The sequence below is a fragment of the Ictalurus furcatus genome, chromosome 6 (genome assembly GCF_023375685.1).
Source record: "Ictalurus furcatus strain D&B chromosome 6, Billie_1.0, whole genome shotgun sequence".
Lineage (NCBI taxonomy): Eukaryota > Metazoa > Chordata > Actinopteri > Siluriformes > Ictaluridae > Ictalurus > Ictalurus furcatus.
The window spans coordinates 24,710,116-24,733,590 of NC_071260.1; the positions used below are offsets into that span (position 1 = coordinate 24,710,116).

A 23,475-nucleotide genomic window follows, 5' to 3' on the forward strand; every position below is an offset into this window, starting at 1 on the left:
TTAAACTTGAAATGTCTTTCTTCTTTAAAACTGTCCTTTGCTGGATTGGGGGAAAGAGAATTCCTGCAGAGCCTCTCAGCTGGGTGCAGCTTGGCGTCTCTGTCTGTGTCTGTCTCTTATCTCTGAGTTTATCTACAGGGCAGCCAGTAGAGGCCACTCCTGATATCAGCACCCTTTCATTTGAAAACTGAGTCGCTCTGTCTCTTAATGAGGATGACTGCACTCAGAGATTCACCTTGTATTTGATTAAAATGACATGGAACTTTTTACCATTTACAATCTGACATATTTGCAAGCAAGAGACGTGAAAGCATACATCACAGCCCACGCTAGCCCTAGACATGGCGTACACGATGACATCACATTGATCTTTCTACAACACATGATTCAGAAACCCTCTGTCTCACGACCAGCTGTTGAATTTGAGTCAGACCCCTATCCTTCACCCCCAACACACACACACACACACACACACACACAGAAACACACACTCCCACACCCTTTCTAAGGAGTGGGTTAATCCACTTAGGTGCGAATATGCAAGAAGTCCTGTTGCTTTGTTATTGGTTCTTCAGGGTAATTTTTAGCTTAGGCATGTTTACAATTCATGCCGATTTAAATGAACCCAACATTTGGTCTTGTTTCTAAGCAATATAATTAACCCAATGATTAATTCATCCATCCTCTCATCCAATATTGGCTATCCTTTTGAGATGTAATGATTCATGTGTATCTTAGTGGGTTTTCAGCATGTTATTCCTGCCACAAGCTATGTTCCCTTAATGAATCAGTTTTGTTTTTCCTAACCCAGAGTGGGTTGTCTAAAGCACTTGGTTAGAGCTAAGCTGACCATGTCTCAGTCATCAGTCTTTGCCTAAATCACCAAAGGAAGTGGGTGGCATTAACACTCTGTCACTTTTCCCATAGGGGGAAATTTGGTGGTAGAAGGAAAGAAATTGAAGAACTATGCTCAGTATGGTCTACTTAGTCAGAGAAGTAGAAGCCGAAGCTCTGAGTGATTCCTGGAAATAGAAAAAAAAAAAAACTGGGCTTTGTGGCAGAGAGCTCCATATGGAGTCTGGTGCTCAAACTCACTATGAGTCAGACTGATAGAGATAATCACCTGTGTATTTTTTCTTTTCTTAAACAGAGTAGTGAAAGAATTACAGCAAATTTTATTTGGTAGTTTATAAACTGTGTTGGAACTATTCAAGAAGCCATAATTCAAAATTCTTCTGTAAAACATATTACTTTCAGATATATATTTAATATATATATCTTATAAATGCGGTGCAATACAAAAAAGTGAATGACTTTTGGCCACAGTCTGTAGTAATCTCTCCACTGTTCCAGACCATGACATCATCATCCCAGAGGATAGGGGAGGGGTGCAGCTGCAACCCCCATCAGTTTTAAATCAGACTGTACTGAATTTCAAAACTCAGCACGAAATCATCTTGCAGTCATCCGTCCTGGAACTCAACCTTAGACCAGTGTCCTCACATTGTAATTGTTTCTCTGCCTCACTCACTAGAGTAGTTTTGTGTGTCTGAAGGAAAATGAATGCTTTGATATGATTTCCGTTGATGATTGTTTTTACTGTAGACTAACTTCTAAAGAATATATTATTGGCCAAAATTCATTAATTCATCTTCACTAACAGCTTTATCAGGTTCGTGGTGGATTTGGAACCTATCCTTGGAGGAACACTGGGCAAGAGGTGGGAATACATCCTGAATCATGGAAAATGTGTAGGGAAAACTAATTTTTTCCCCTAAGCCGGTTAGGTTACATAACACGAATGCCATTTTAGCTCTGCTATGTAACACAATTTTGTGTGAAATGTCTTATTGACAGGATATAAAACACCAGCACTAGGGCTCTGAATCCAAAAGTTTTAAGTGGTGAGACTGAAATATTTAAATGGATGGCACAGTGCTCCCAGGGTCCCCATTTTCTTCCTGAGCTTGGGTTACTGACTGTGCAGAGTTCTCCTCTTCTTCACATAGGTTTCCTCCAGTTTCTCCAGTTTCTTCTCACCTCCTACCTCACACACATCATTCTCAAGATAGGCTCCGGATCCATTCCAACCCTGAACAAGATAACGCGATTACTTAAAGTGAATGAGTGAGTGTAATCATTGTAATGTCTTGGTGAACCATTATTATAGCCCGATTACAAACATTGTTTTCTGTGTTATAACTGCAACCTCATTATTAAAATGTTGGTTGTGGTCAGATGTGTGGGCCACAACTTGCAAACCTTTAGTGTAATGGTCTCAGATTCAGGGCAGCTGCCTTTGCTATTGTGTTTATCTAAAGCCTTTAGATTTTTGAGAGCTCCGCCCTGGGTTTGGAGATTATAGCAACGTTTAGTCAAGGTCAGTTTTGGTGTTTGGAGTGAGTTTGTGTAAACAAATCATCCAAAAAGCCACTCTGACATCTGCTTTTAATGCATTATTTATTTGTATGTGTAACTGTGTGCTTGTGTGAGAGAGAGACAGATTGTATGTGTGTGTGTATGTGTGTGTGCGTGTGTGTGTGTGTGTGTGTGTGTGTGTGTGTGTGTAAGAGAGAGAGAGAGAGAGAGAGAGAGAGAGAGAGAGAGGTCAGAAGGTGGGGGGAACACTAAACACTGCAGAAGATCTGCAGTATATCAAGGAAGTCAAAACCACAGGCTTTTCTTTCCCAGTACATCCAGAATAAGATGGAACCCTGATCTTTACACATTCTCTAATATATCTCCAGCAATCTCAGTTCAGATGCATTAAAAGTCAGCAACAGGTAACCTTATCAATATCAATAATCAATCCCAGGTCCATGCTCAGCAGTCAAAGCGTTCTAACTGGGGCTCTGAACATCATCAGTATGGTAATCCATTCTGCCTTCATTCCCTTTGGCAGTGCTATAAATTATCCCTGAGAATTACTATTTCCATGTGATGACTGCTTTGAATGGGGGAGGATTGTGTCCATGGTTACACCAAAACACATGGAGAGAATTCCTGGGATGTGAGTGTTTAGCAGCCAATATGAAAGTGTTGAGTCACAAAAGTAGTTTTTCATTTTTGGTTGAGGAATTGTGTGCGAGAAATCACTTGCAGGAGAGACTTAGCATGGCATGCAAGTTTCCCCTAATGCACACACTCACAAGCACAGGCAACACTCCTCAGGAACCACGAGTGATGTTTTGCAGCACTGTATTTTTACTGTCTAGTGTATAGAACAAGGAACTTATGGAACAGTCTACATTTCAAAGCTTTTCAGAGAAGGAGTTGCTTCCTGAGAACTCATACGGTCTTCTTGTTCCTCATCATGAAGTGATGTGCATATCTTAAGCTTCAACATGTCATTACAGTGTTGCTATGCCAAAATCAATTTCTGGGTGGTGTGGACACACTACAAAATGCATGTTGCAACAGTGGAAATGTGTGCTGAGGACAGGGACTGGGTGGAGGCAAAAAAAAAAAAAAAAAAACAGTCCAGCTGCAGGCTAAGTTAATCCAGCCAATCCCCCCATGAGGTGATAAGAGGAGCACTTATCACTGTGGAGAGAGGGGCTCTCACTGCTGATCTCTATCTCCATAATGCCCCCAACACCCATCCACTCCACATCCGTCCCTGAGAGAAGTTCGGGTGGATGTCTCTTCTCTCTTTTCCATTAGTTAAATGTTATTACTAGATATCCTCAGTGACTGCAAAATGAAATTAAAAATTGAAAATACAAAATGCAAAATTCAGAATGTATAAATTCTGATTTAAATCTGATTTCATTCATTTGATACAGGACTGATGTCAGTTCTTTCCTCGTTTAAAAAAAAAAAAATTAGATTCCTCAGATTAGCCCGATACGTCATTAGATAATGACATTACAAGATACATCATAACATTGCATTCATGAAACTATGCAAAGATCAGTGATTTTTTGGTTCTATAACTAAATATGACTCACATGATATCAGAAATAAGCTAATCCATTTAAACCGTTTGTTTCTCTTTAGCTTCCCTGAATACAATTTTCTGTTTATCATATTATACAAATAGTCTCTTTGAGTACAAGGGTAATATCTCTGTCTTAACCAGAGTAAATCCATTCTGAAAGTAAGAGCAACAAGGAAAAAGGTATTAAACTCATTCCTGTGAGTAATGCGATATCTAACTTTCAAATCTTTTTTTATTCTGAGTTTTATCTTTTAGTCTTCAGAGTTTTCAGAGCCATTTTTTCCAGTCTTTGCTATGACTAATGCAATAACTCTGGTGTATAAATGAAAAGCCTATGTCCTATACAGAGAACAGCTGTCCATACTGTTTCCATTGTGGAATAAATCAGAATGAAATACAATAGTCTTTTGAATTCTAAAAGTAGAATAAGTACATGTTTGATTCATCTTTAGAAAGCAAAATGGCATCTCCGTGGTGACGTCTTGTTGTTTCCTGGAATTTTCTCTGGAGATTTTCTTAATTTTTTCTTAGACATTTTAAATACATGCTGCTTGTTCCTTCTCTTTAATGACTGGATGACTAAGACACATTTGAGCTGAACAAACGTACAAACCACATACACAGTGTTCTTGTGAAAATGAAGTGTATATGCATCGGACACATAAAAACAAACACAGCAGTGGTACCAGCATTATGACAAAGACTGACTACAGAGCTGCTGTTAGACTATAGTTTTGAATCTTGTGAGTAAGAGTGAGGCTTTGGAAACCTGATACAGATACATCACACATTTTTCCAGATGGTGTTCCGACAGTGACTTTTTTGGTTTTTACTTCAGAAATATATCAAATCCACAAGAATAGATAAATTAAAATAAGATGTGCTCCTAAGCTACTAATGATAAACACTGCATGGTATCAGAGTTAGATCTGCATGGTCAAACTGTACTGATCCTACTTTATTTGGGGGGGCCATGTAAATTAGCTTCATCCAATTTTTGTTCCAAACAATAATGTAAACTTTCCAAGGATGATTCTGGAGATATGTGCCAGGATAACTAAACAAATCCTTTTTTGCAGTCATATAAATACATGATATGTCTATAAGTATGGGAATGCCTGATCATCACAACCATATGTGGGCCTTAAGTTGGAGCCTCAAAACTGTCTAGAATGTCTTTGTATGCTTTTGCATTATGATTTCCCTTCACATGAACTAAAAGGACCAGACCTGTTCCAAGATGACAATGCCCCTGTGCACAAAACAAGGTCCATGAAGACATGGTTTGCCAAGGTTGGTTTGGAAGCACTCGAGTGGCCCTGACCTCAACCCCACTGAACACCTTTGGAATTAATTTGAACACTGGTGGCACCCCTGGCCTCCTTGCTCAACAACGATTCTCAACCTCACTAGTGCTCTTTCGGCTGAATGCAAGGGGGGGGGGGGGGGGGTGGTAGACACGACTCCATAATAATGCCATGCTTGTGGAATAGGATGTTCAACAAGCACATATGGGTGTCATGGTCAGGTGTTCACATACTATTGGAATATAGTGTATACCTCATTTAAGGATCAAAAAAGATCATCCAATTTATTTAAAGACTGAGAATTAGTTTAGGTTGGTAAAGTTCAGAAGTATGTGTATGGAACACTCTGAGCAGTGCTGATTCAGGCCTTGATACACATTCACCAATTATACCAGAGATTTGTGTTATTGTTAAAGTCGTATGCAGTGGTCGATTTGTAACAAGAATTTAGGGTCAATGGCGGATTCAAATGACTGAAAGGTTGGAGCTACAGTATATTTACTTAAATGCATATATTTTGATTTTCCACCCTCCCAAATAGTAAAGTAAATTGCTCTGGAGAAAAAGTTACCTGGCAGGCATCAAATAAACCACAGAAATAAATCAAAATCAACTACACTGTTAGCTAGATTGGTGGTGCACGGTCCCCAGTTTAATATTGAGTTTGGATTACTGGGTGCGTGGAATTTTTCATGTTCTCCTTGTGTCCATGTGGGTTTTCTCCGGGTTCTCCAGTTTCCTCACAAGCAAAAACATGCTGGGATGTGGACTGGCTATGTGAAATGGCCCCTAGGTGTGCTGTACTCGCTGTACTTTAATGTGTATGTGGCTTTTTTTGTGTGTGTGCACATGCTGCCTTGTGAAGCAGTAGCATACCAAACAACTTGCATTCCTTTCTCCTACCTAGTGTTCTCAGGATAAACTCCAAATCCACCATGACCCTAACCAGGATAAAGTGGTTACTGAATATAAATGATGAATGAATACTTTTCCTGATTAAATTGATTATTTTTTGTAGGGACAGTCAGCAGATCTTCTTGTAGTGCTTTACCATTTTTGAAGATGATCAATAATAGATATCAAATGTAGTATCATATAACAAAGGGAGATACATTTTTTTGTCATTTTTATCCATTGGATATCAAATCAAGCCCTGGTGGTGTTTATCTTTTTTACACCAGAAGCAAGCCTTTTTTTTTTTTTTTTTTTAATTAAGTTCCCATATTGCTTTGAGAGTGCAGTTATATTCTACTCAGACATTTAATTTTCTCTGTAAATAAACCTCCAAGGCATAAAGTATGAGAAAACACTCACTACTTCATTCTAAACTGCTCCAGCAACCTCAAAACAGCAGCTAAAAAGAGCACAATAAATGTACTCTTACAACCACACCAGTGGACACTGTCTCCATTCCACTGCTTTTCCATGAGCAAAAACTGTGCTTTCACAGAATGTTTGTGGCTTATGTTTGTGGTCACACCAGTGCACACTACCATGACTAGGCACAAATGAAAACAGGGAAATACATTTTTGTGTTCCCACCCTGCTTCTAAATATTCACACTGGTCCATTTTTCCATCACCGCTGACCCCCTTCACCAACATGGAACATAACTGCTGACCCCCCTCTGCAACATGGACAGACAATTTGATGGACTAACTGATGAAAAGCCTGAGACACTGGCTGAGTTACGGCCGTAAGGATTTATTCTGGTTTGGGCCATTCTATTTTCAATACTCTAAATCCTCTAAGAAGGATTAGTGTGTAAAAGATGTCAAGAAAATGACAAATAATGCCACAGAATGTTCTTCTATGGTTTGTATAAGCTCGAAAGCATCTCACTAGTTTGGAAACATATACGACTAATGCTTATTTATATAACAAGTGGGTTGTAAGTGCACAGAGCTCAGGTTTATGTGAATGGATCGTCAGTGAGTTATTTGGCAGTGGCTATATTATAATCACGATGATTCTGGGTAAAATAGGCAAGCCCTTAGCCAGATTTCCTCCACTGTGTTTGTCTGAGAGCATCAGGACCAGATCCAACATGACTACAAAGCTTCTACACACGTGCCTGCATGATAGGCTCTATTAAAACCCCATTCCTCTTTAATGTGGAACCTTCATTGGATGTCAGCAGAAACAAGTGTTTTATATTTCGCACCATGCAGTGCGTTTGAGTTTTTATCACCACACACTTAAAGGGATCCAATCAGGGGTTAAATTGAGATTTAGGAGGTGAGGCATGCTAGTCTTTCATGTGTTATTATTCACATAATGACTAATAAAGGTGGAGAACTGCTCTCCAATTGAACCACTCGATCCGACAGAGTCTTAAAAGTTTAAAACTTGTTATGTTGACATATTCTATCCACATTTCAAACCAAACAAAATCATAACATATTAGACATTTGCAGCCAGCATTATTCAAGAGAGCATTCAAACTTTCAAGAGAGCTGTGGTGTAAGTTTATGGCCTGACCCCTGTGTGTCCCCTGTCCAGTAATATCTTAAACTGGAAAAATGGCATGTTTGTGGAAATGACCATTTTTGTTCCTTTAAAAGGCAAGCATGTGTCATGTGCCATTTACAGGCAACTCTTCCTACATTTGTTACAATTTGAGCACTGCAAAGACTTAATGGGTGATTATAGTACTTTGAATAAACCATAACAGATCAAATAACCTCCTATTATACCATAGAGTCATTAAGTATGGGACTATAGCAGGTTTGATGAAGAAACTGAAGAAGACTCTGTGTCTCTGCATTCCTGCCACATCACACTAATCCACTAAGGACTGTAATCTAGACATTAAAGCAGCCGTTCCATTTATACAGATCAGTTCTGTGACAATGCACACTATTGTTGAAGAGGAATCTCAGTGAAAGAGATGAAATTCACAGTAATGCCTTCGAATTATTGTTGCTGCTGAGAGGCACTTTTAATATAGTTTAAAATATTACTTCAGGAAAACTTTTAAACATTCAGGGGACATATATCGGACAAAAACCCAGACTAATGATAAACATGGGCATTTTATTGTAAAAAATAATAATAATAATAAAAAAAAATAACAATTCAAACCATCTCTTTACTTACAGCATTTTTTATACTTCCCAGTCTGGACTACATTGAAGGAACATGTTTATGCAGTTTATACAGTTTACATATTGCACACCTTAACTAATCAGATGTGTGTATGTGTGTAAATAACAACAGTGAGCAGATAGAAAGCAAACGTTCAGGCAGCAATGTGTGATGGAATGTGTCATAAGTATTTACTACACTTCTTGGATGGATGGTATTGTTGGGGAAGTTATTTTTAAAAGGTTTGTTTCAGAGAAACACCAAGATAAAGAGTGCAAATGGTGTGGCTTCCTACCAATTCAATCAAGACTTGGCAATCCCTGAAAAAAAAGTTTCTCTTAAACATATACAGTATTTTTATTTTTATTATTATTAATATTATTATTATTATTTTTACATTGCAGTGTTGCTATGCCGAAATCAATTTCTGGGTGGTGTGGACACACTACAGCATTCTTAGTTATTTTTAAGCATTACTAAGCCTATTATATTTATTATTATTTTCTTATTTTTCATGTTCTTCTTCTTTTTCTTCTTCTTCTTCTTCTTCTTCTTCTTATTATTATTGTAGGCAATATTCTTGAAGACTATGCAATTTATTTATTTGTTTATTAGCTCAGTGTTGGCCACCAAGAGCTGCCAGAATAGCTTCAGTGCACCTTAGCACATATTCTACAAGTCTCTGGCACTGTAATGGAAGGATGAACACCATTTTTCCAAAAGATATTTAGTTTGTTGGTGTTTTGATGATGTTGTTGTGGAGTGCTGTTGAGACCTGATTACTGTGAAGGCCATAGCATTAAAATTACATCCTCATACATTTTCCTCGTTATGAAACCATTCAATTAGCCATTCAATGGGCAGAGCCATTCTGGGAGTCACCACACCAATCAGGATAGAAATGTTTCATCATATGGATGATCAGTGATCACTGGAGCCAACTCATGCCAGCAGTAAAGATGGTTCATTGGATAAATTTGGACTGAAAATAAGTCTGATTGGCCACTGTGTTAATATGGGCAAGGCCTTTTTAGATTAGCAAGCTATAACAATATGTTTTCTGTTAAGTCTTTTACATAATTTCTTAGGATCTGAGTAGCAGGCAGAGTATAAATTTTGTGGAAGCTATAGCTTTAAAAAGGAAATCTACATTTCGTTGATCAACAGTATGTCCATGAATTGAATGTTAACAGGTCTTAATATTTATGCCCAATCCTACATGATGCACGCATATATTTGGCCTTTTATCAGATTTGTGTATGACTTCTGCTGAACAGAGTGAGTGTACTGCAGTCTGTTATAAACACTTGAACTAGCATGTCATGCTCTTAATGTTGATGGTGTGTGTCCGGGTTAGTGGTTGTGTAGAATCCTTCTTGTTCTTACATGTATATCTTTTTTGTGGTTGTTGATAAGAACAGGAAGCACTGTCTGAAACCCAACCCCTGGGGCTTGACGGCCGTTTTTTTGGCACATCCACATTCACCACCACTTAGATAATGTTGCCTCCATGACTGCTCTATAGTGCTCGATAGCAGTGAGAAAACTCTGGAGGGGGAATCTGCTTCATCAAAGGCAGTGGGGATTTCCTGTCCCAATTTATCTGCTGGAGCAATTTCTGTAGTCATAAACAAACCCAGCTGATTTACAGTCTAATCTCAGTCTGATCACTACTTGACCAGAAAGTTAACCTTCAACTTGAGAAAGGACCCATTTAAATCAGATTTATATGCTGTTCTTAGGCTGTAGTCCTCCTTCTACTCTTAAAAGGATTGTGACAACGGTTTATTTTGTTTATGTTTTTATGCTTTTGTAGTCCAACGGAAATTTAAAGAGTAGAAAATCACAAAAGGGCTTTACAGACTAGACTAGTAACAGCATTTTCTGATTAAAGAAATCTTCAAATATCATCAGACTATCCATGAATCAGTAGGCGATCTCTTGCCAAGATTGCTGCTTTATGTGCTTATTATCATACAGCTTTACAGCTAATAAGGTAATGCTTGAACACTTTTAGCTGGCTTAAGCCCAACGGAGCATGCTCTCTCAGTTCCCCAGTGTCTGCGGTAGCGTGGTGGAGGAGGGGACTTCTCAGGGCAGCGGCTAAGAGAAATATTTGCACACTAACCCCATATCCTGCACAGGAAGCCGCATGAAATGTAATAGATATGATTGCGCTTATCTAATTGCCACGCCACATTAGAAGAACTTAACTTAACTGCATATTATCACTGAACTATAAAAGTGACATTCAAAATATGATAATTCATGTTTTCCATTTCTTTCTGTGTTCCCTGGTTGGTTGAGAGAATTAGCCAGTCCTCAGTGTGCAGAGAGCAAAGGGTCAGCACACTGATGTGACAAATTAGCGCCTGGATGCTCCCTCAAAGCCAACATGTTAATGCACCAGCATTTAGGACTCCCACATGGACCCTCTTCTAGTCAAAGGACCCTTTGTTAGAGTAGTGCTATATATTAAGCATTATTAATGTGACATCAAATGCAAGCTCTCTATAGAGCCCCAGGGAGCTTTCTAGGATAATGCATGTCTGCTCTTTTCAGCGGACGGCAGATGAGGGAGTGTGTATCTTATGTTTTAGCATTTGAGCGGAATGGCTCATTGATTGACACACTAAAACATTTTTAGCCTTTTACACTGTAAATCCTTTCCTTGTCACACATTGTAGTTATGAAATGAGTGCTGTTTTCGGTAGATGTACAACAGAGTGAGAGAGAATTTCTCACATTTTTTCAGCTTAATAACATCTACTATATCTGCTACAGACAATAATTTCAACATATTTTTCTCTACTGAGAAAACACCATACAACTTTAGTTTGACACTGCCTTATAGTGGAAATCTAGGGGCAGTAGTTACATCAATAAACTTTTTAAATAAAGCAACTCTATGTCATAAATTAAAAACTATAACCATTGCCAATAAAGATCTTAGAATGTAATGCACATGACAGACAGATTTTTAAAATCAAACTTTTAAATACAATTATAAAAAATAATTCCATTTGCATACACATTGTGTAAGGCATTAAAAAGTAGTCTCTGTGTAAGACATGAAAAAGTAGTCATATAGGACAAATGATACAGATTTATAGCTCAATTTACAAATATCATTGGCTAAGAAGAATTAATGAAAGCATTTTACAAAAATGTTTTGTTGTAATATTTATTGATGTCCCAAATAATTGTATAGTATAAGTAAGATTTACCTTAAACGTCCAGTATAAGTGAGATTTGAGAGGATCCTGAGAGGCCCAACAGAAGTGTTTACCCTATTGTTGGGAGATCGTGATGCCAAAAAGAGCATACCTGACCCTTCTCTTTGGATTGAAGGTGTATTACTTTCTCCCATTGTGATTCAGAGTAACACTAGACAAACATTGATGTCTGTAAGCTTGGGTATGCAGAAGAGGGAAGTTAGTACTTTCCTTCTAGAGTGTTCAGTCGCCCTGTGACATACAGTAGCATGAGCAGCAGATTGAATAGATCTGGTAGCTGGCTTCATGTATCTATGAGGAAACACATGCTAATCAGGACCCTCACCAGTTTGTAGCAGTCGTGTGATAGGGGAGAGCTGGAAAGTTCGTGGGAATTGGCATGTTACCAAATAAAATAAAATAAAATAAAATAAAATCCTAGCTTTGAACAACACGATTTATTTTATTTTCTCAACATAAGGAAACATGTCATAGTTCATCCATCCATCCATCTTCTATTCCGCTTCATCCTTTTTTCAGGGTCACAGGGAAACCTGGAGCCTATCCCAGGGAGCATCGGGCACAAGGCGGGGTACACCCTGGACAGGGTGCCAATCCATCGCATTGCACATGTTCATGTACATGGTAATTTCTCATACACTACACAAACTGTCCATTGAGAGCAGGTTAATAAATATATATATATATTTTTTTAAAGTCCAGTTGCATGTAGTATTTTGAATGTTGTCACAATGACAGTTCAGGACCCCATGGAAAATAAAATGAAGGTTAATACACTGCAGTCTAAAACTAGACTTCAAACTGACTTATCCCTTGGGATAAAGAGGCAGGAAACCCTTAAAATAAAAGTTATAACCCTTGTGACTTTTCCAAAATTTCCCAAATTTCAGCAATCACTACAAAAACATGTGAATCAGACAGAATAATACACCCACACACACGTTTGTACTAATGTATTGCCAATTTCGAATTAAGCTGCACGTAGTCGATGTAGATGTGTGTAGGCCAGAGGTTCAACCCCTGAGGTCAGGACGACTGAGAGATAAGTCTGCATGTGACTACATGAGTAAATAAGGACTGGGGACATTTCTGGACTTCCCAGCTAAGAAAATCTCTAGTGTGAGAAGTTCAGTTGTTTCAAAACAGTACTAATCACTTCATAGGGAGAAAAAAAGCCATTACTAAGTGTGTATGAAAATGGTCTTTGACATACTGTATGAAGGAAGCAAGGAAAATTACAGGAGGAAGAACTTGACTTCATTTTGACCTTTGATATCTTCATTTTAAAAGCATAAGTCACAACTCATGGAACAACAGATGTGTGTCTTGTACATGAGCTGATTCACCTTAAAAGGTAACTTTGGAGTTCAAGCACATTTTTGCAGTTCCTAGTACACTGCAACAATAATGCCTTATTAGTCAAGGCACCAGACAGAGCCTGAATCAGACATGTTGTACCTCGGTGTGTTATTCCTTATTTCCTTTATTCCTTATTCCATATTTACGAGGTGAAATTGAGGAGTTGCTGAGAGTCTTAAAGCCGGCAGAAAATAGCAGGCATCAGTATGTAGACATGCTGTGCAGAGCATGTCTACAACACACAAACACCCAGGCATGCAAATACACCCACACCGACACACACACACACACACACACATACCCACACCCACTCTCTCTCTCTCATAATTTCTGTCCTTTTGAGAATATTTGCTCCCTCAGCAGGATATAAAAACAAGCCCACACACACAAACACACACACACAGACACACACACATTCAGACATGTACATAGATGTAGGAATACAAGATGGGCCACGTGAAAGAGAATTTGGTACTCATGGGAACCCCTGCACGAACACGTCACAGTCAAATCATTGTCTCTGTTGTTTCCCACACCACATCGGGTGATGGCCCATTCCCCCTGCATTGCCTGCCTGCCTGCCTGCCTGCCTGCGTGCCTGCCTGCGTGTGTGTGTGTGTGTGTGTGTGTATTTATATATGTAGACATTCCAGACTTAAACCCCTCAATGCGTTACTTCCACACAGGGAGGACAGAAGGTGTGTTTTAGTGTTAATAGACCAGGCTGATGTCATGCAAATAAATATTTTCAGTTTATTAGTGTAGTCTGCCTTCCGAGAAAAAAAGCAGCTGTAGGGTTCCTGCATTAATAATGAAATATAAGCGTGCAAGCCTGATTACTGGCACAGGAGGAAAGTGAACGAGCTTCACTGATGGATTACACATCAGCTGCATGAAGAATGAAATGAGATCAGGGCCTGTATCTGACAGAGAAAGAAGGAAAAGAGGAGAAGAGTTAGGGGGGAAAAAAAAACAAAGAATGAAAAGCAGAAAGTTACAAAATATCTAATGAAGTGTAATTTATTCCAACTGGGCCTCCAATCTGACTATGACAGTTTTTCATATCCAGATTTGACTATGAGAGAGAGAGAGAGAGAGAGAGAGAGAGAGAGAGAGAGAGACCTCTCAGGGCGTGGATTACTTTGTTTAGTCATGGATATTCTGCAGACTCAGGGAAAACAAACTGACTGAAAAACGTCAAAAGACAGATATTTGGCCATCCATGGTGCCTCCTGTTTGTGTAAATCTCTCTCTGTGTGAGTCAGTCAGACTTACCATAAATAATGGTTTCTTCAGGCTGATATTCCATTGCCTCAGTAGGGGAGGGGAAATGAAACTGATCACAATAGGTTCGGCTTGGTGTCAAATCAAGTCCCACAAGTGCATGTGCAATTTCACAACAGAGTTGTACGTGTCTCACTGGTGGCATTTAGCATTTAATTACATTAGTAATTGCAAGTTTTTCTCTGGTAAGAATGCTTATGTATTTCAATTCAATTCAATTTTATTTGTACAGTCCTTTTAACAATGGACATTGTCTCAAAGCAGCTTTACAGAAACATATAAACACAGTATACAGATTTTAAGTGTGTGAATTTATCCCTATTGAGCGAGCCAGTGGCGACGGTGGCGAGGAAAAACTCCCTAAGATGATATGAAGAAGAAACCTTGAGAGGAACCAGACTCAGAAGGGAACCCATCCTCATCTGGGTAACAACGGATAGTGTGAAAGTAAAAGAAAGTTCATTATGGTTTTTACATGAAGTCTTTGTTGAACTAATCCACTGTTCACCAAAGGAGACCGGAGTGCAAAACTGCATGTGGTAATTTTAGACCTAAGGCCATAGCAGTAACCACGGCGAGAATGTCCATGTGGAATTGAGGTCCAAAACCATTTCCATGGTACTTCAAGCGGTACCATCCTCAGCAGTCTCCAGGCTGCACTGCTTGGGGTCGTCCTCAGTGGCAGAATGTAGCCTTCAGTTGATGAGCACTCCATCCAGAGGTAGGGCATCAGGATTTCTAAAAATAACAGGGCAACAATGGTCTTTATACGGATTTTAAAGAAAGAAACAGGTCAAGACAAAACTTATAGGCATAGATTAAAAATAAATTAATATCGAAGGAAAAGGGCAAAATATACACATGAAAGTGGCTTAAAAAAAAAAAGAACACGACAAAATCCCTTTCAGGTCAGAGGGATTCTGAGGCCCTTGTATTTTTTTGGTACAGTATCTCTCCAGATGAGACTCGCAGACTCTAAACCTGTTTTATCAATTTTTTTTCACCTGTGTCACTAGCTTTCACTAGAAAGAGATTCTATTACTTATCTATTTATGATTGCATTTCCAGCTATCATTGGGCTCCTATAGCTTTCAACTTTTTCAGACTAGATTTGTTAATATCTTAATGTGTTTGATTGATATTAAATGTCTTGCTGCTGACTGTCAGTGTGGCTGAAATTGACAAGTTTTAGCACTTTGGTCCAGACATTGTGTAAACATGTCATCTTTTAGGCAACACCTAATGCTTATTATAGAAGAGACTAACAGAAACTCTCTTTTACAACCAGTCCCAGTGCCATTGACAGGGCCATAAAGCCTAGACTGTCTTGTCTTTTTGGTCTTTCTTGGAAGCGCTTGAAGAGAAACAATTTCAGACATTTGACCTTGCTGTGACCTTGACCCTGTTTGCATCACTTCTAAAATCTAATTAGTTCTGTAACTGCTGGTTACAATGATAATTCCATAGACGTCCTACAAACGTTAGGTCACTCATTCTTCAGATGGAAGCACAGACAAATGGACAGACAGATGGATGGACACACGGATGGATGCACAGACACCCTGAAAATATAATTCCTCCACCACCTAGTGGCAGAGGCATAAAAATGGATACTTCTCAAAATATAGAACGTCTACCCACAGTATATTAATCACAAGCATATATGAATTATACCAGAAAAAAAACCCCACATATCAAATAGGCATATAAAACAGGAAAGAGAGAAAGTCGTGGCCAAATCTATCGATTCTCTAATAGAAAATGAATCACTTCTGTTTGAAACAAAACAAATTTCTGGCTCCAGTTTTTGCATCATGTGCAGACAGCACAGTGACCTTAAATCTCAGGATAGGATGAAGCTAAATAATACCTTGGGTACCTACATACCAGAGGCATTATTAACCACAGAGTGTAATCTATTCAAAAAGATAACAGAGTACTCAATCCCTATATTAATCACCACAGCTAAAAAGTGAAAATCAGTTTTCACTGAAACTGTCTTACTGGAAGTCTAAGTTGCTGGATTTTCATAAACCAAAACAGTATAACATGCAGATATAAAATGACTATGTAATGCAAATTTAAAACTATAACCATTACACTATAATGACTACCTCAGTAACTGCCCTTAGACTTCCATTGTAATTGTGTTTCAGGAACTTTTTCCCCCAGTAACATAAGATTGCTGTTTGTGGTAATTGCATATACGCTGCAGATATTGTACTGTAATGAAGTTAGCAGTACATCCTTCAGAAATGCAGCAGACCCAAGGTAAGGTCATATGGGAGCTTTTAATTCAAGCTATTACCTGCTTTACTTTGCTCACAGCCACACACACACAGTTTTTTTTTTTTTTATAATGATCATATGCTTTTGGAAATTTGTCCCTAATTTATAAAATAACTCTTATATAAGAGGATTCTTGAAGAGTGTTTAAAGGAGGCAGCCCACTCTGTAAGGTCCTACAAATTTTCTTGAAATTTATGTAACGAACCAAAGAGTGTCTTGTGGCACTGGAACACGTTCTATCTAAGAGTGTATAGTTAGATTTTTTGTTTACATTGAGATCCTCATCTCAATTAGTCAATATAATAGTTATAGCCTGCACAATATCTAACTATACACTATGGTATCCTTGGCTACAAGATAGAAAACAGCTGTGACCTATGCATGATCTCTGAGAAAACGGCACTGACCGTGGGGGTCATGACTTTATGAAACTAGTACCCATGCAATGAGGTTCCTCTTTTTTCCCCTCCCCTTCTGTTCCGCTTGGTTATTACAACCAGCACTGCTGCCTGAGCAACAAGGGTGTGTTCATTTTCCCCTCACACACACAAACACACATGCACAGCAGGCTGACAGTTGGTCCTAGTGCTTCAGCATATTTGTCCATTTTAATATGTATTTATAGTCTGAATGTAACTGAGCTGTGGCTTGCGGCAAGGCTTAAAAACATAGAGCAGAGCATCTGAAGAGAAGGACAGCTTCATACCGCTTTACTCTGAGTGCTACGCATTACATCTGCTGCCATTAATATCACAGACTGTCAACAAAAACCTGCAGCCATGGAGACATGACACAGACAGGCATGTGATGCGCAAACCTCTGATGTCATCATGACCAAAGTTATGAGCACTTTTAGCTATGGTCAGCAGTAATGTGCATAGAGGAAGGAAGTTTTCTGTAATGGATAAAGTGAGAATGTGTTTTAAAATGCATGAAAGTGGACAATTGCTGGTGCTATGAGTATTTAGGGTGGAGTATATGTGTGTAGGTTAGATAGATAAACTTAGGAATGTTGTGTCTTTTTTTTCTAGGGGCAAAAAGATATCTTTGACAAAATCTCCCCATGTTTTGATAGCCTGAGGAAGGGGATGGTATTGTGTGAGTCATTGTGTGGTAAGGCAAACATCTGATATAACAGTCTCCATGGTCTGCAGCCCCCTTTGCAGGTACGGGCTATGACACATGTGGCTGGATATACTCCTGTCTGCCTCAACAGGTGTGCACACGTACACACATGCCAGTGTGACTCCTAAACACACACACAGACAGTAAAGCAAAAAGATGTTAGGTCTCTACATGATCAAGCCTACCATCCAAATAGTAATACAGTATGTAAGACCAGCATCATCCCGACAACTCACTGTCAATCTACACATGCTTTTATAAGAAGGCAGGTAAAGAAATCATCACACACACCTCTTCATGTTTGAACTCCTTTGTAAACAGGGAATAGCAGTGAGCTGAGAACTTGGCGGGTTTAGGCTGTGACTCTAAAGACAAATGGGCACATCTTTGCTGTGAGCTATAATTATTATATGTGTGCAGTGAGCAGACACTTTAATGTGAATGAATAAATCATCATATAAAATGGGAGATTCCTTCTTAATTACAGCTCATCTTCACCACACTAAGCAAATCCTTAACTGTAACTTACATCATCCAGCTGGGACAGGGCGTTTACCCAAGACGCGTGTGTGTGTGCGTGTGTGTGAGTGTGTTTGCTTATGTGTGTATTCATAGCATTAATTACATAGCCTACAACGATCTCTGAAAGCAAAAGTGAATTATTAAAAAATTAAATGCTTACAGAGAGAAAACTTTTTGGGGATTTCTAAAATCATCCAAGTAATACTCCCTTGTTTAAAAAGTAAAACAACACAAAAAACTAGCAGTTGTTTACAGTGGACTCCACATGATGCTTTAATGAATCACAGTAACAGAAGAAAGACATTAATTACATGCTTTTAAGAGATATAATTAACCTGGTTAACCTCTTAAATTTCTAGAATCCATCAGTGGGTCCAGATGTTCATACATTTCTCATTCTTGTGACTACATACCTTTCCTATTTAATAATCTTATAGTAGTTATTGAAACAATTGCTTTAAGATGAATATTAATAAACAGGAGGTTTAAGTGTACAAATGATTGCGAAGTGATTTCAAAGAGAATGACATGAAATCTTCCTGTAACATAAAGTTGGCTATTGTATACACTTTTGGTACATTTCTACATTTGCATTTATAACATGCAGAGCTTCATCAATCAAGGTATTTGTGTAAATAATGTGCTATGTACGCTGTCTATAGGCAGAATGCTCATACAGCAGATTATACAATAAAAAAAAAATCAGGCTAGATCAGAACGTTTACAGTGGTTAAAAAAATACTTGCAGCTAATTCCTCAGTTAACAGACTGGTGAGATGGTGAGAGAGATGGAATCAAGTAGGATTGTTTTAAATTTTTGTTCTCTGAAAATATGGATAATCATTCAAATTTGGCCTATATGCTGTTCGATATGTACAAAGAATTCATCAAATCAACCAAAAATCCATCCATAAATCCATTTTCGATACGGGTTATCCTACTGGGTCGTGGGGAACCTGGAGCCTATCCCAGGGAACATGGGACACAAGGTGAGGTACACCTTGGACGGGGTGCCAATCCATCGCAAGGCACAATCACATACACATTCAGACACTATGGAAACTTTGGACATGCCAATCAGAATACCATGCATGTCTTTGGACTGGGGGAGGAAACTGGAGTACCCAGAGGAAACCCCCGCAGCACGGGGAGAACATGCAAACTCCGCACACACAAGGCCGTGGCAGGAAACCCTACAGGTGTGAGGTGAATGTGCTAACCACTAAGCCACCATGCGCCCACAACCAAAAAAAAAGAGCAGTTTTCAGATTTTACGTAGCATATTTTCATTGACCCATACTGACCTACTGTCTCTTGTACTCATATAGAATATAAATCACTGTGTGCAATCTAACAAGCTTTTGTTAACCAATTATTGTGATAAAAAAAAAATTCTTCTTTCTTTTTCTCTCGGGATAAACTCAAGCTGGAGTGTCTTATCTGTTTTAAGAGATAAGACTTGTGCTTTTAACTAACCATTCTTGGCTCATTAGAGAACTACTGACAATTGATGTCATACTGTAGCCCTAGCAAAATGGGAATATAGCTATCTGCAAAGGGCCGTTGTAGGTGTAGGTTTTCATTCCTACGCCATTTCATTTCCTTTCACCCCTGTCCAGTGATTGGTATTTTCCTGGTTGTGCTCACCTATTCTGTGTTCAGCCCTTGATTCTTTTAAATGCTTAATTTAAACCTTGTTATGTCTTATTTTATGTTGAAGTCTCATTCTCTGTAAGTCCAAACCTTGTTTGCTTTAGTTCCAGGTTTTGACCCTCAGTAGTGTTTGCATGGTTTTGATGATGGCTATCCCCCGTTGCTCTTTGACCCCTGCATTGAATATTAACAATGATTATTGGATTACTCTTAATAAACCCCAACACTGATTTTATACAAGTGCATCCTGCCGCAATGTACTATGCAGAAGGTATTTCTACAACATTCTGTATCCTAGCCAAGGTTTTAACAAACATAACATCAATATTATAATATACACTATGGCATGTATGGTTCTCACATAGGATTATTTATAGCAACCTAATAAAGCAACAATATAAAATTACTGTACACTTTAGAAATATATTTAAAGCTACAAACACTCATCACTGAGATGTTTTTACCTTTAAAACTCAATTAAGGTACACATTAAGGACCATAAAGGACTGTGGTGTACTGTTAAGAACCAAAGCCTGAGACTGGGTTTTGTCTCATCTTGGCTAGGTGCTCATGCAAATCAAGAAAAAGCACGTTCATATCAAAACAATTCTGAATCCAATTACATATTTACAACACAAGTCTGAGTCTATGAATTGCCAAACTGAAATCAGTACTGGCTCAGACCCTGAGATCCCCATTTCTCTCAACACAGAAACAAAGCAGGCCTCTGAAAAGGAGAGCAGGGGTCGTCTATTACTCTCTTATTCTCCCTTAAGGCCAAACACAACACTGCAACAATCTTTTACCCATTTTTATTCTCATGAAAACCAATACCTCAGTTCATAAACATAGGCAACGTAGACTTTTGGATAACGTGAACTTGGAAATAAATATATAACAGCTTTAATCTTTGCTCTTTAATCCTCCACATAATGACCAGTGAGTTTAACTGCTTTGTAAATATAGTACACTGTCATTATTCAATTAAGTGTCTTTTTTGACAGTAATCTCTTTACACTAGGTGGAAAGCCTTGGGCAAAAAGCTTACAGAGTTACAGTGTCTGAGCTCATGTTACACTGGATGCTAAACTGATGACGGTGAGGGAGCCTGACGCTGTTTTCTATCTGATCTGGAAGACCACGAGATAACTCTGGTCCTCCTTTACAAACTTGAGTTAGCATATCAGTGACAAATATATTATGATGGCGTCTCATCTAGGGTGTAAGCCAACATCAGTGTTCCTCAGACAAGGCTTGAAATTCACTCTTGACCCAGAACAGGATAAAGACGTTACTGAAGATGAATAAGTAATCAAATATATTACTATTCTGTATATCATGATTGCATTTTATGATAGACTGTCTGAATATAGGGTGTACACATATATTTCTAAACCATTAATATATTATGAATATATTGCACTCAAATTAAACATAACCGCCATATTAAGCCTTCGTGAGTCTTCAGACCTGGTATTACATGCATAAAGTTGAACTCTGAACAAACTCCAGAGCACTATATCTTTATAAAGTCCTGTACATATTACTGACTGTGGGAGGGATGGAGACATGGAAGTGTCTGGCTCCAGGTTTGTCTCAATCCACTGGGCACTGGGACAGAGAGCAGAGACAGAGTTCAGCCTCTTCCAGACAGCTTAAGTACTTCTTGCCAAGTGTCCCTATGATGAGAAATCCATCCTAATGTCCTTACTGCCTTTATTCAACATGCTTGCAAAGTCCAAATGTAGGAATACTGAAAAGAATGACACTGAAAGATTTGAGAAAAAAGCTTAAGGTTTTAGAACAAAACTATCTGTAAGCATTACACATGATTTTCCTGATACCAAGGTTGAAGCTATTTACCAACACCTTTAAATCTAAAAAGAATGTAAAGTTCCTCTTTCCCATTTCCACCTTGCTTAGTGTTTTTCCTGATATAACACACCTGATTAGTCCCATCAAGCCCTAATAGTGTCAGACCAGTAATAAATTAATATTTCATACTTTTTCGACCTAACATTCCATATCTGTTACAAATGTATGACTACAGTGAATGCGAATTTTGACTAATTTCTCCATATAAAGAGAACAGATATATTGAAGAGAAACAGAAAACACTTATGATGGAGGTCAAAGGGCAGTGCTGAATATAATAAATGTTAAAAATGTGAAACTGTATCAAATCACAAATTAAATTGTACATTATATATAGTAGGTGTTGTAACCGTGAAAGATAAGACTGATGCGAGTCTTACCAAAGCTCTTCTAATGTACTTTTATCTTTCCAACACTGGAGCAATACAGTAAACACAAACATATATTGGTACAATATAACAATAAATTCTTCCTAATAACATTGACAGAAGTATTCACATACATCTGTATTTACATACATACAAGTGTTTAATGATGCTTCAAAATCGCCATTACACTTCAATTCTGAATTTACAGGTTTATATTCTGTTCTCAGCACAGGAAAACGTCAACATTCAATTATTCTTGGTAATTGCGCTTGACCATTATGTGCTTGTCAAGCTCATCAACACGATCCCAATCTTAGATTAGGAAAAACTGTAATAGACATGCAAATCATGAGAGCCCCAGGACAGGGATTGGGAAACACACTGTATGGTAGACTGAGATCTGTTGTTACAACCTCCTGTGGTAGTGTCTAAGTGCATGTCTGCTGGGTCTGTCTTGGTCCCACCTACTTTCCTTCAGACTTGTGGAAAAATATTTGTTCAAACATAGAGAATATGGGGCATTTAAATTATACTGCCATTTTATTATACTGCTTTTTTATTACCAGGGACTAACCTCCATTGATAAAAGACATTTTCATTTTTAAGTCCAGTGCCCACCAAAACTACTAGTGCAATTGCAGCACCAAGCTGCTAACAGAGGTTATACTATTTCACCAACGTAATGTATGTCTGGATTTCTCACTCACATTCATAAAATCTAAACCACACAATAGATCTTTATCATATTTATTAGTAGTATAAACAATAACTTTGGGGAAAAAAACCCAATAACTTTTCGAATGCTTGGAGAGGCATCCGATGACAGATTGTACACTTTAATTTCACTATGTAATTATTCTATTTCACCCATCCTAACCACCAGGGTTTGAGAGAATCACCTGGATACCATCTTGTGTTCATGCATGCTGAGATATTCCAAGAAAGTCATGAAATGATGTATAACATAGTATTTGCCGTAAATACCACTGTCATACAACAATCTTTCCCTTTCTTCTTCTTGCCTCATACAAGTCAGACCACATGAAGATAAGGTATACTTTATTGTCCCCTCAGGGATATCTTTCTTGGACTCAACATGAATCAGGAGAGCAACATACAATATGTCATATATGCATACATACATACATCCCCATGACTGATTGTTGACAGTAAAAGCTCAAAGCAACAAGTTGACAGACCGCCTTCCTGACATACATACTACGAACATTATATATCTACTATAGCAGCGGAACAGGTATCCTGTCATCCAAAGTTGGGTGTAGTCCCCTCTCATCTAGTCTGACTACTAGGACCCCCAAACATTACAGAACTCCAGGTGGTCCACTGGTTTCAACTCAGCTTTTCCTCATTACCAGTAGCAACTAGCATTTTTGAGTGGTTTTCCCTCACCATATCATGTGCTGTTTATT

The 23,475-nt window shown here is 38.4% G+C and overlaps 1 long non-coding RNA gene across 2 annotated transcripts; it reads right to left on the minus strand.

The window, feature by feature from the left end:
* Positions 1-14,427: 14,427 nt before the first annotated feature.
* LOC128608985 (uncharacterized) lies at positions 14,428-17,250 on the minus strand. 2 transcript variants are annotated; one of them, XR_008386147.1, is made up of 3 exons: positions 16,941-17,250; positions 15,665-15,799; positions 14,428-14,951 (listed from the first exon to the last, which is right to left on the minus strand). It is a non-coding gene; the product is annotated as an uncharacterized LOC128608985 (long non-coding RNA). The 2 variants fall into 2 exon arrangements; XR_008386146.1 differs by having other exon boundaries at positions 15,591-15,799.
* Between the last annotated feature and the right edge of the window lie 6,225 nt (positions 17,251-23,475).